This window comes from Zeus faber (genome assembly GCF_960531495.2).
Source record: "Zeus faber genome assembly, chromosome: 5".
NCBI lineage: Eukaryota > Metazoa > Chordata > Actinopteri > Zeiformes > Zeidae > Zeus > Zeus faber.
The window spans coordinates 4,013,061-4,023,060 of NC_137192.1; positions in this window are offsets into that span (position 1 = coordinate 4,013,061).

Genomic DNA, 10,000 nt, shown 5'->3' on the forward strand with positions numbered 1-10,000 from the left:
ACCAGAAACCGTGGGTTGATAAATCCATCCGCTGTGCTCTGAATGCTCGCACGGCCGCTTACAACGACGGTCTTTTATCTGGTAATATGGACAATTACAAAGCGGCGTCGTACAATCTGCGGAGGGCGGTGAGGGACGCCAAACGGACGTACAGAGAGACTGTGGAGCTACAGATGGAGCGGGGGGACACAAGACACTTGTAGCAGGGGCTGCGGACTATTACGAATTACAAGAGCAGCTCCCCCCCAGCCATGAGTGTGGACGCCTCTCTAGCCAACCAACTGAACTCCTTTTATGCGCGGTTTGAGTCTGGCAACAGCACCGCTAGCTCGCCGGCTAATTGGAGTTACACCGCTGGGGATGAGCACGCACTCTCAGTGTCCGTGCACGAGGTCAGGAGGGCTCTGATGCGTGTGAACACCAAGAAAGCTGCGGGCCCAGATGGCATATCTGGGCGAGTACTGAAGACCTGTGCTAACCAGCTAGCTCCGGTGTTCACTACAATATTCAACATCTCCCTGGCTGAATCAATGGTCCCGTCCTGCTTCAAGAGGTCCACCGTCGTTCCTGTCCCGAAGATCGCCTCTCCAACCTGCCTGAATGACTACCGTCCGGTGGCTCTCACCTCGGTGGTCATGAAGTGTTTCGAGAGGCTGATTAAGGATTACATCTGCGCCTCCCTCCCCCGCACCTTGGACCCGTTGCAGTTCACGTAACGGCAAAACAGATCCACGGATGACGCGGTCTCCCAGGTACTGCACACCACGCTCACGCACCTGGAAGGCCAGAAGGGGGCCTATGTGAGAATGCTGTTCATCGATTATAGTTCAGCTTTCAACACCATAGTCCCCACCAGACTGGCTGTCAAGCTGATGGAGCTCGGACTGAATGCTCCGCTGTGCGCCTGGATCCTGGACTTCCTCACAGCCCGCCCCCAGGTGGTCAGGGTGGGGAAGTACATGTCAAGCTCCCTCACCCTGAATACAGGATCCCCCCAGGGCTGCGTCCTCAGCCCCCTACTGTACTCCCTGTACACACATGACTGTGTGGCCAGGTCCAGCTCCAACACCATCATCAAGTTTGCTGACGACACCGTGGTCGTGGGCCTGATCACCGACTGCGATGAGAAGGCCTACCGCGAGGAGGTGGCTGACCTGTCACTCTGGTGCCAGGACAACAGCCTACACCTGAACGTCAGCAAAACCAAGGAGCTGATTGTGGACTTTAGGCGTGGATCACAATCGAGGACGCACGCGCCCTTGTGGATTAATGGGACTTCTGTCGATAGGGTGAGCAGCTTCAGATATCTGGGAGTCCACATCACAGAGGACTTAACATGGACTGTTCATACAGACACTCTGGTGAGAAAGGCGAGGCAGCGTCTCTACCACCTCAGGCAGCTGAGGAATTTCCGGGTCTCGGTGAGGATCCTCAAGTCCTTCTACTCTGGAGCAGTGGAGAGCATCCTGACAGGCAACATCACTGCCTGGTTTGGGAACTGTACTGCCCAGGACAGGCGGGCCCTGCAGAGGGTGGTGCATTCAGCTGAACGTACCACTGGAACTACCCTCCCCCCCTTGCAGGAGTTATACACCAGGAGGTGTAGTAGCAGAGCCCGCAGGATCATGAAGGATCCTCATCACCCCAACAACGGACTGTTCCAGCTGCTGCAGTCACACAGCGAGAACAGAGAGACTGCGAGTTTTTTCCCGCAAGCCATAAGAACTGTCAATGCTGACCTCACCATGGGTCCTAACTGAGCCATACACATAGGCTCCACTACCTACTGTACTATATGTAGCATACTGTACCGCATACTGTGTCACTGTTCAGGGTTGTTCGTGATGCCGTATTGCTGCACCGTACTTTTGTATACTGTGCTGTATTATCCCGAACACTACCTCACTCTATTCACATTCACATGTCACTTTAATTCACATGCCACTTTAATGCACATTTCTGTATATTCATAGGCATATTCCCTCTATCTATTCCATTTTATTTCATTTTATTTTTATTGTATTTTATTCTATATATTTTTATTTTATTCTATAAGTATTCAACTTACTGTATTACGTTTTAGGAGTCAGTGAGTCGGTCTAATAGAAAGAATTTTTTTATTTTATTTTTTCCTTGGACATAGTGTGCTATCACTGGGTGCGTTGCATTACATTTCACTGCATATATGTATGAAAGTATGTATATGTAAGTGACAAATAAAAATCTTGAATCTTGAAACCATCACATCTCCTTTCCCACCAGAGGAGAATGGCCACCTCCCTTCCACCATTAGTCAGACTATGCTGCCATTTTCCAATGCCTGGTTCTGGAAGGTCCGGTAAAATCCATACGTGACGCACTGAACGCACGGCCCACTGTTTACAACGCTGGGCTTTTGTCAGGGAACATGGACGTTTACAAAGCAGCGTCTTACCAATTGAGGAGGGCTATGAAAGAGGCAAAAGACGTGGTACATGTGGTAAAGACCACAGACTATTACGGACTGCAGGGGCAGAGCTACCATACCGCCACAGTGAGTGCTGACGCTTCTCTGGCAGAAGACCCGGACTTGGTAGCATTCTAGGATGGTAGAAGGCTGTTCATTTACTGTGGTTTAGCGTTCAATAGAATAGTGCCCCCCAGATTGGTCATCAAGTGCAGGGAAGTTGGACTTGACTTCCTGACTGGCAGCCCCAGGTGGTGAGGGTGGACTGCCGCACCTCAACCCCCCGCACCCTTAACACAGGAGGTCAGGCAGATGCCTCCGCAGCCACAAGACCAGAACAAAGAGACTCAGAAAGAGCTTCTTGCCCCAAACCATAAGGACACTGAACTCTGTCACAAACTAGGACTCACCTCATTGCTCACCTCATTGCTGTAATACTTGTACACATTTTTTTCATAGTTCTCGATATTTATTATATTATTCTCAGTTCACAAACATTGCACAATGTACATAGTTTCTGTTGTTGTTGATTGTTACTATATCTCGGACATCTGTCTTCCCTGGTATTCCTTGATGTTAATTTTCTCAGTTCTTAAACATTGCACAGCAAACATGGCACTATGTACATACACACACACACACACACACACACACACACACATATACATAGTTTATGTGGTTGATTGTTGATGTATTTTAAATGCTGTATATATATTTTTTTATTTTGTCTTACTCCTACTTTAAATCTTTTTAATTCCTATTTTATTTTCTTTTTTTTCTTTTTATAATACTACCTGCACACTCTCTGGAGCTTGCCTAAAAGGGAGGGAGGGAAGGATGCAGGATGGAGGGACTGTAGGAGCGGGGAAGGTCTCCAGGCTGCAGGCCCAGACGAGGTGCAGTAAGCAGGGGGAAAAAAGCTCCTTAATTCCGTAGCTCCAGGCCGTCCTCTCTCTCTCTCTCTCTCTCTCTATCTCTCTCTCTCTCTCTCTCTCTCTCCCTCTCTCTCTTTCTCTCTGCCAGAGAGAGAGAGAGAGAGAGAAAAGAGAGCAGGGGGATGGGGGAAGGTCATAACATTGCCCAGTCTCTCTGCCAACTGACTGGGGCATTATTTTAGCGTCAGCTTTTTGCCGAAGGCTGCATTTCCAAACATGGCCGACTGTGATTAAAAATAGGGCCTGAGATAATGATCCCCGGATACGAACGGTCAGATTTGGTAAAATACATACATTTTAGATGGACGTTATCAGGATAATGACTTTTTTTTTAAGGCCTCCACCCTTTGCTTCAACGCTGCTCCCTTTTCGCTTTGGATTTTTGCCAACTTGTCCTACCAATGACCTCTACGTTGTATTTTAGTCCCTTCATATTTTACTCTTACTCTACTATTATTGATTCGAGACAATCAGCGCTATAGTTTTCCTCATATAGTCCAACCATGTTTACAGCCCCTCCCTCTCCCGTTTAATATATTTATTTTATATCTATGGATCACACTGTGAGGAAATTACTTTGTGAATATTCATGTATTTGTTTCTAGTGGTAGAGGTTTACTAATCCACTTGGATTGAATGAGGATCAGTTTCGTATTTATTCAGCAGATACAGAGTGGTCTTCAATAAGATTCATATATACTGTATGTTTTGAATCTTTTCACAATAGTAACATTTTTAATTCAATGTATAATATAGTGTGAATCAACAATGATTTTAAAGACTCCTGATCACAAGACAGAAAATTGTGTAGTGTGAACAATACAATGATGTGACGACTTTGAAAGTTGTGTAGTGTGCCCTTGGCATAACTTGCTCTGCCCTGTATTTTTTAGCATTTCCATATACGTGTATTTCTGTCAAAGTGTGCCGAGAGAGTCCGAGTCTTAAGTGCACATAGTGTCCCACCTGTAGGGCTGTGACATGAGGCTATGCATATGCAACAACAGACATCAGACTGGAGCTCAGTGACACTGATAAGGACAAAAGAAAAAACTCGACTTGGGGCAAAAAACTTGGCTAAACCCCAACAAGCATGCCAAACAATTCATTTTTTTCTCCCACAGTTTACTTGGCACTTTTGCCTGGTTCATTGCAACGTTGATAACGTCAATGAACCTCTGTGTGGTCGTGGCTTTAAGTGGCACCCCCAAGGGTTGGCCAAGGACAGTAACACCGGCCATCCCCCGAACATTTTGATTGTGTATGGTTTTACATGGGTCCATGTGCCTGTTTGTGTGTTTGCGCATTTCAGGGCGGCCTCTGGCCAGCTGCTGGCTGTCCAGAGAGCAGCAGATGCCAGTGCTTTGTGAGGAAATGAGGCTGGTATACACGCTGCTCAATCATTAACTCAGTTTCAGCCCCATTCCCCAAGGCTTGTGCCAGTACATCGTAGAGGGAAGATGTTCATACCTTTTTTTTTGTTCTTTTCTAAAACAGTTGTTTCAGTATACTGGCACCTCAAAAAGCCTGTAATGTAAACACCTAAAGGACTTTTTCTCTCTGCATCCACGTCCCATCTGCCAGCCTCCTGTTCTGTGAGTGGCTTCCTCCAGTGAAACCAGGGTTTGGTTGACAGGTGAGTGCTGATTGCAACAGGTAACACCCGAAGCTAACAGGAAACACCCAAAGAAACACCCTGCCAGAACTATGTGTTTGTGTGTATGGGTGTGTGTGTTTCTTTGGGTGTTTCCTACCAGCTGTCACTAGACTATTGATTAGGTTAACCAATCGTTGGATCAATGTAACTCTTACCCAGCTGTCGACTGATATGATCGTCTTTGTCACCTTAGTGCTGTGGGAAGAACGGGCCAGGGACTTGGTTTTTAACACCTACATGCTCACACGTACGCACACACACAGGCACACACACACACACACACACACACATCCACATCCAAGTCACACCGGAGGCTGTGAAACCTACAGTTAAATGAGAGTAGGTAAAGAAGTTATAGATGGATGTTTGGATAGATGGATAGTGATTATTAAATGTCTACCCTTAAATAACTTGCTTTCAATTTTATTATATCACTTCGGGACTATTCATTTATTAGTCAAAAAAAAACCCACCAGCATTTATGTGATAAGAGGGAAATATGCTGTATGACTACTTATCTATATGTGTTTGATCGTGTGCTTCTGTGTGTGAATTTGTGTGTATGTATGTGTGTGTCTGCATACATCCTCTTCAAAAGTGGTAATTTCCAATTACAATTACCGTCTCTTCACACACACGCACTCCCACATACACACACACACACACACACACACACACACACACACACACACATACACACACGTATTCACACACAGAGACAGGCAGCGTGAATGGGAGAGGTTCAAAGGTCATTTCTCTCTTACGGAGCCACATGTTAGCGTGTGTGTGTGTGTGTATGTGTATGTGTATGTGTGTGTGCGTGCAGGTTGTATTTAATAATTAATCACAGAGCAGCTGTGAATATTTCGAACAATGTTTATCACTTCTTGTTTAGTTAAATAGACGGATGTGTACATACTCACAGACATACACAGACCATAATTTGGGGGCGGCTGTGAATTAACGTAACAAAAGCCCAATGTATTCCTTAAATGGCCTGTTTCCTGAGGTATTTTCTACCTTAACAGCAAAGGCCCCTTCCTCATATAAGAATTTTATTTATATTAATATAAAGATATTCTTCAGGGGGGGGGGGCTAACCTCCGGGTGCCCTGCGCTGAGCACACTCTGCAACGTGGATCAGTGCTCTGGACTCGTGGCTGGGTTCCATGTGACGGCTTTGTCCTGTGCCTGCACTTGGGGGTGGGTTGTATGTGTGCGCCACGGGGGTGTGGGGTCTCCTCTTGATCCGTAGGACAGGGTTATGTTACTCGGGGATGGCACGGGGGTTGCTCCGCGGGCTTCCGGCTTCTCTGGGGGCCCAGGGGCGTTCTGTGGCTGCGGGGCGGGGTGCTCGGGGCTTTCCTGCAGCAGTGTCTATGCAGCTGCAGAGCTCGGGGGTGGGGCTTCGGGGCCCTTTCTACTGCTTGGAGGCCCCACAACATAATACCAACCTTAAACTGTACACCAGAACCAATTGGGATAAGTCCTGTACACTCACCGGTGGACACACACACACACACACACACACACACACACACACACACACACACACACACACACACACACACACACACACACACACTTCTCCCTCATTTACTGCCATAACTATGACAGGAAGATGCCACATTGCTGTTCCAGTTTTCCTGGACCTGATTAACTCTGTTTTTCAATACATGTTGTCGTCCAATGTTTATGTTTTCTGTGTACATGTTGTTTGGTTCTATGTTTATTTGTCTCACCCATGGTGAATCTCCCTCTCTTGGAGTAGGGATTACTTGTTTAAAGACCCAAACATGGTAAATAGTTCTCCGAAGAAGGGGATTGGTGGCGGCTAACAAAACTGTAACAAAAAACTGTGCTCTTGTCATCCAACAGGTCATCCACAGGACGAAGTTATTGCAGCAGTTCTATCTATCAATATTCTGCAGTGGTGGAATATGTTGTTGCACTCTATAAAAACATAACTAAATATTGAAATTCCATTCTGAATAGTTTGAAAAAAGGTTTATGGATGGCTACGTTACTTGCTAAACATGCAAACTAACTCTAACAGCTAGTTTCATATTTTTCTCTTATGCAGGGTGAGGTGACTTTTGTTTTTCAATAGCTCAATGAATTTAAATTGAATAGGAACTACTTCCCTCCTTATGGAAATGAGTATAACAAGGGATGAAATTATCTGTGTTTGTATCCTGTACTATCCAGTACACAGGCACTTGAGGTTCACTAAATCCAAATGGTCACGTCAATAATTTCATTTGGGGCTGGGTAAGGCCGATTTCATCACCAAGAGCAATCGAAAAGGTCATATTATACCACAAAAAAAGTTACCACATATTCTCACGTAACTCCGAGACCTCCATTTCCTAGCATGCATCAGTCTAAACAGACATGTGCCACACTCCACTTCAGGACGACCTCGTGCGATGGTGCAATCCATGCCACACACAATCTGCCCCATTCACACTCCATCACTCTCTGTCCATCAGTACAATGTGGCTGTGTGTGAGTATATATAATGTACAGAAAAAGTGAGCAGTGAATGCATTGTATATGGTGTGTGTGTGTGTGTGTGTGTGTGTGTGTGTGTGTGTGTGTGTGTGTGTGTGTGTGTGTGTGTGTGTGTGTGTGTGTGTGTGTGTGTGTTGGCCAGCTGACCGGGACCGCTGCGACAGGCCCCACTCGTACAATGCAAGAGACTGATGCATTTTGTCACCGTACACCCACACGCACACACACACACACACACACAATTACTCAATTACTTCACTCCTGACCCCCAGAGCTCATTCTCCACCTTAGCAGATGGACAGTGGTGGTGCTTCTCTCTCACTCTCTCTCTCTCTCTCTCTCTCTCTCTCTCTCTCTCTCCCCACCTCCCTGTCCTGGTGGGTGTAGTGAGCGAAGGTCTTTTTGATATTTCACCCCCCCCACATACACACACACACACACACACACACACACAGACACACTATACACCCCGCCAAACCCTTAGGGCCAGACCAGCCATTGTCTCCATTGTTACCCCCCCTCTCTTGAAAGTGGGCCAAGAAGCACAGCAGCAGTGGACAGATCAGAGCAGGAAGTTGTAGGGAGAGAGAGGGATGGGGGTTGGGGTGATGAAGAAATTATAGTCTGTCTGTCTGTGCTTCTGTGTGTCGATGGCGGGGGGGACACCAGACGAGGCGGCGAGGAAGGTGAGGGAGGTGAATGGGTGGATGGAAAGATGGAGGTGGATGGGGATCCAAATTGGGAAAACGGGGGAAGGGGAGATAAATGTTGGAATCAAAGGGGCGGGGGAGGGGGTGGTCTTTGTTGAGGAAAATGATTGGAAAACAGTGTTACAAGTCACAGTGGAATATTTTTCTTGAATAGGAATTTATGGGACATAACCTTCCATCGTGGAAGTTAAATTGTCTAAATACATATTAGAATAAAGGGGAATGGTAACCCTTACTATGGTGATAGAATACTACAATTGCCATAGTGTTTGGACTTCGAACTGTTCTGGTGCTCCGTGGCTTTTGAGTTGATGTGCCCACTTTGGTTCTTTGGTTTGTCTGAGCTAGACTGAAGGCTAGACTGACTATTTTCATCCCAGGGCTTATTAAATTGTTTGTCTCAGCCGTTATATCATTGTTCCAGACAGTCTTTAGACAGTATGTTCTGCAGAGGAAAAAAAACGGGTCGCAAACCCTGCGCTTCAGCGAATCAGCCTTTTTGTCTTCATCCGTGCAAACGTAAGACTTGAAAAGTCTTGCTCGTGAAAGTGGTGCTCGTGCGTTAAAGGATAGGTTCGCAATTTTCAGTCCAGGCTGAATGTTTGTTCTCAGCCTTTATATGGTTGTTCAGACAATCGTTAAATCGTTACGTTATACCCTGCACGCATCTCTGACGCTTGCATTTCTGCAAAAATCTGCTTCTTTGCCTACATCCATGCGAATGTAAGAGACTAGAAACAGGAAGTTGCGCCGCTTCATTCACCCCCACCCAAAAGCAAAGGGAAGCTGCTATAGACAACATTATGCTTCGGACGCACTGCGGCAATTGCAAAAAGTAGTTTTAAATAAAATATGATATTGTTTTGCTGTTATTCAAATACACATGTGACTCTAATGTGTGAGTTTTACAAAAAGGAGATTTTCTATTTTTTGGAACAAGTTCCTTCATAGTGCCTTGCTCTCATTAAGGGTCTCTGGGAGAGCGGTGGGGGTTGATAGCCTTTTGTTCGTTCTGTGTGCGCTGTAGTGTGTTTTTAATGAAGTACCACTTTTATACAAGCCCCATCTTTACGAGTGATTTAAAAAATCTGAGCCCCCACCCACCAGCCACTCTACACATGAGCATGTTTTTTTTTTACATTATTATTTTGACTCCTGGGAATTTGGTGTTCCAAAGGTTAGGCGTGGTTTTTGGATATTTGAAAAGCACAGACACACGCACACATGCACACACGCACACACACACACACACACACACACACACACACACACACACACACACACACACACACACACACACACACACACACACACAACACAGAGATTGATATCTAATAGTGACTGTGAGGTGCCAGAGGATGGTGCTTTTACTGTGACAATCCTCGCTAAAGTTCATGGCTGTAACGCTGAAAGGTCAGTGCCTCTGGACCGCAGATAGGGACGGAAATGTGCTCGTAGAGTGATCAGAAGCCAATGGGGCATGTCGGGTCAGACTTGAATGGCACCCACAACTATTACATCAACCAGTGACCTTCAATGCACAATCACACACATATACACACACACACACACACATATACACACACACACAGTTGTTGAAATGCAACAATGGAAGCAGAAGGGCAAGCAAACACAAACACACACACACACACACACACACAGTCCAGTGCAAGTTAACGATCTTTGAGTGATGGATCCAGGTGTCGGGACACCATTCGAAGGAAACATATTTAATTGT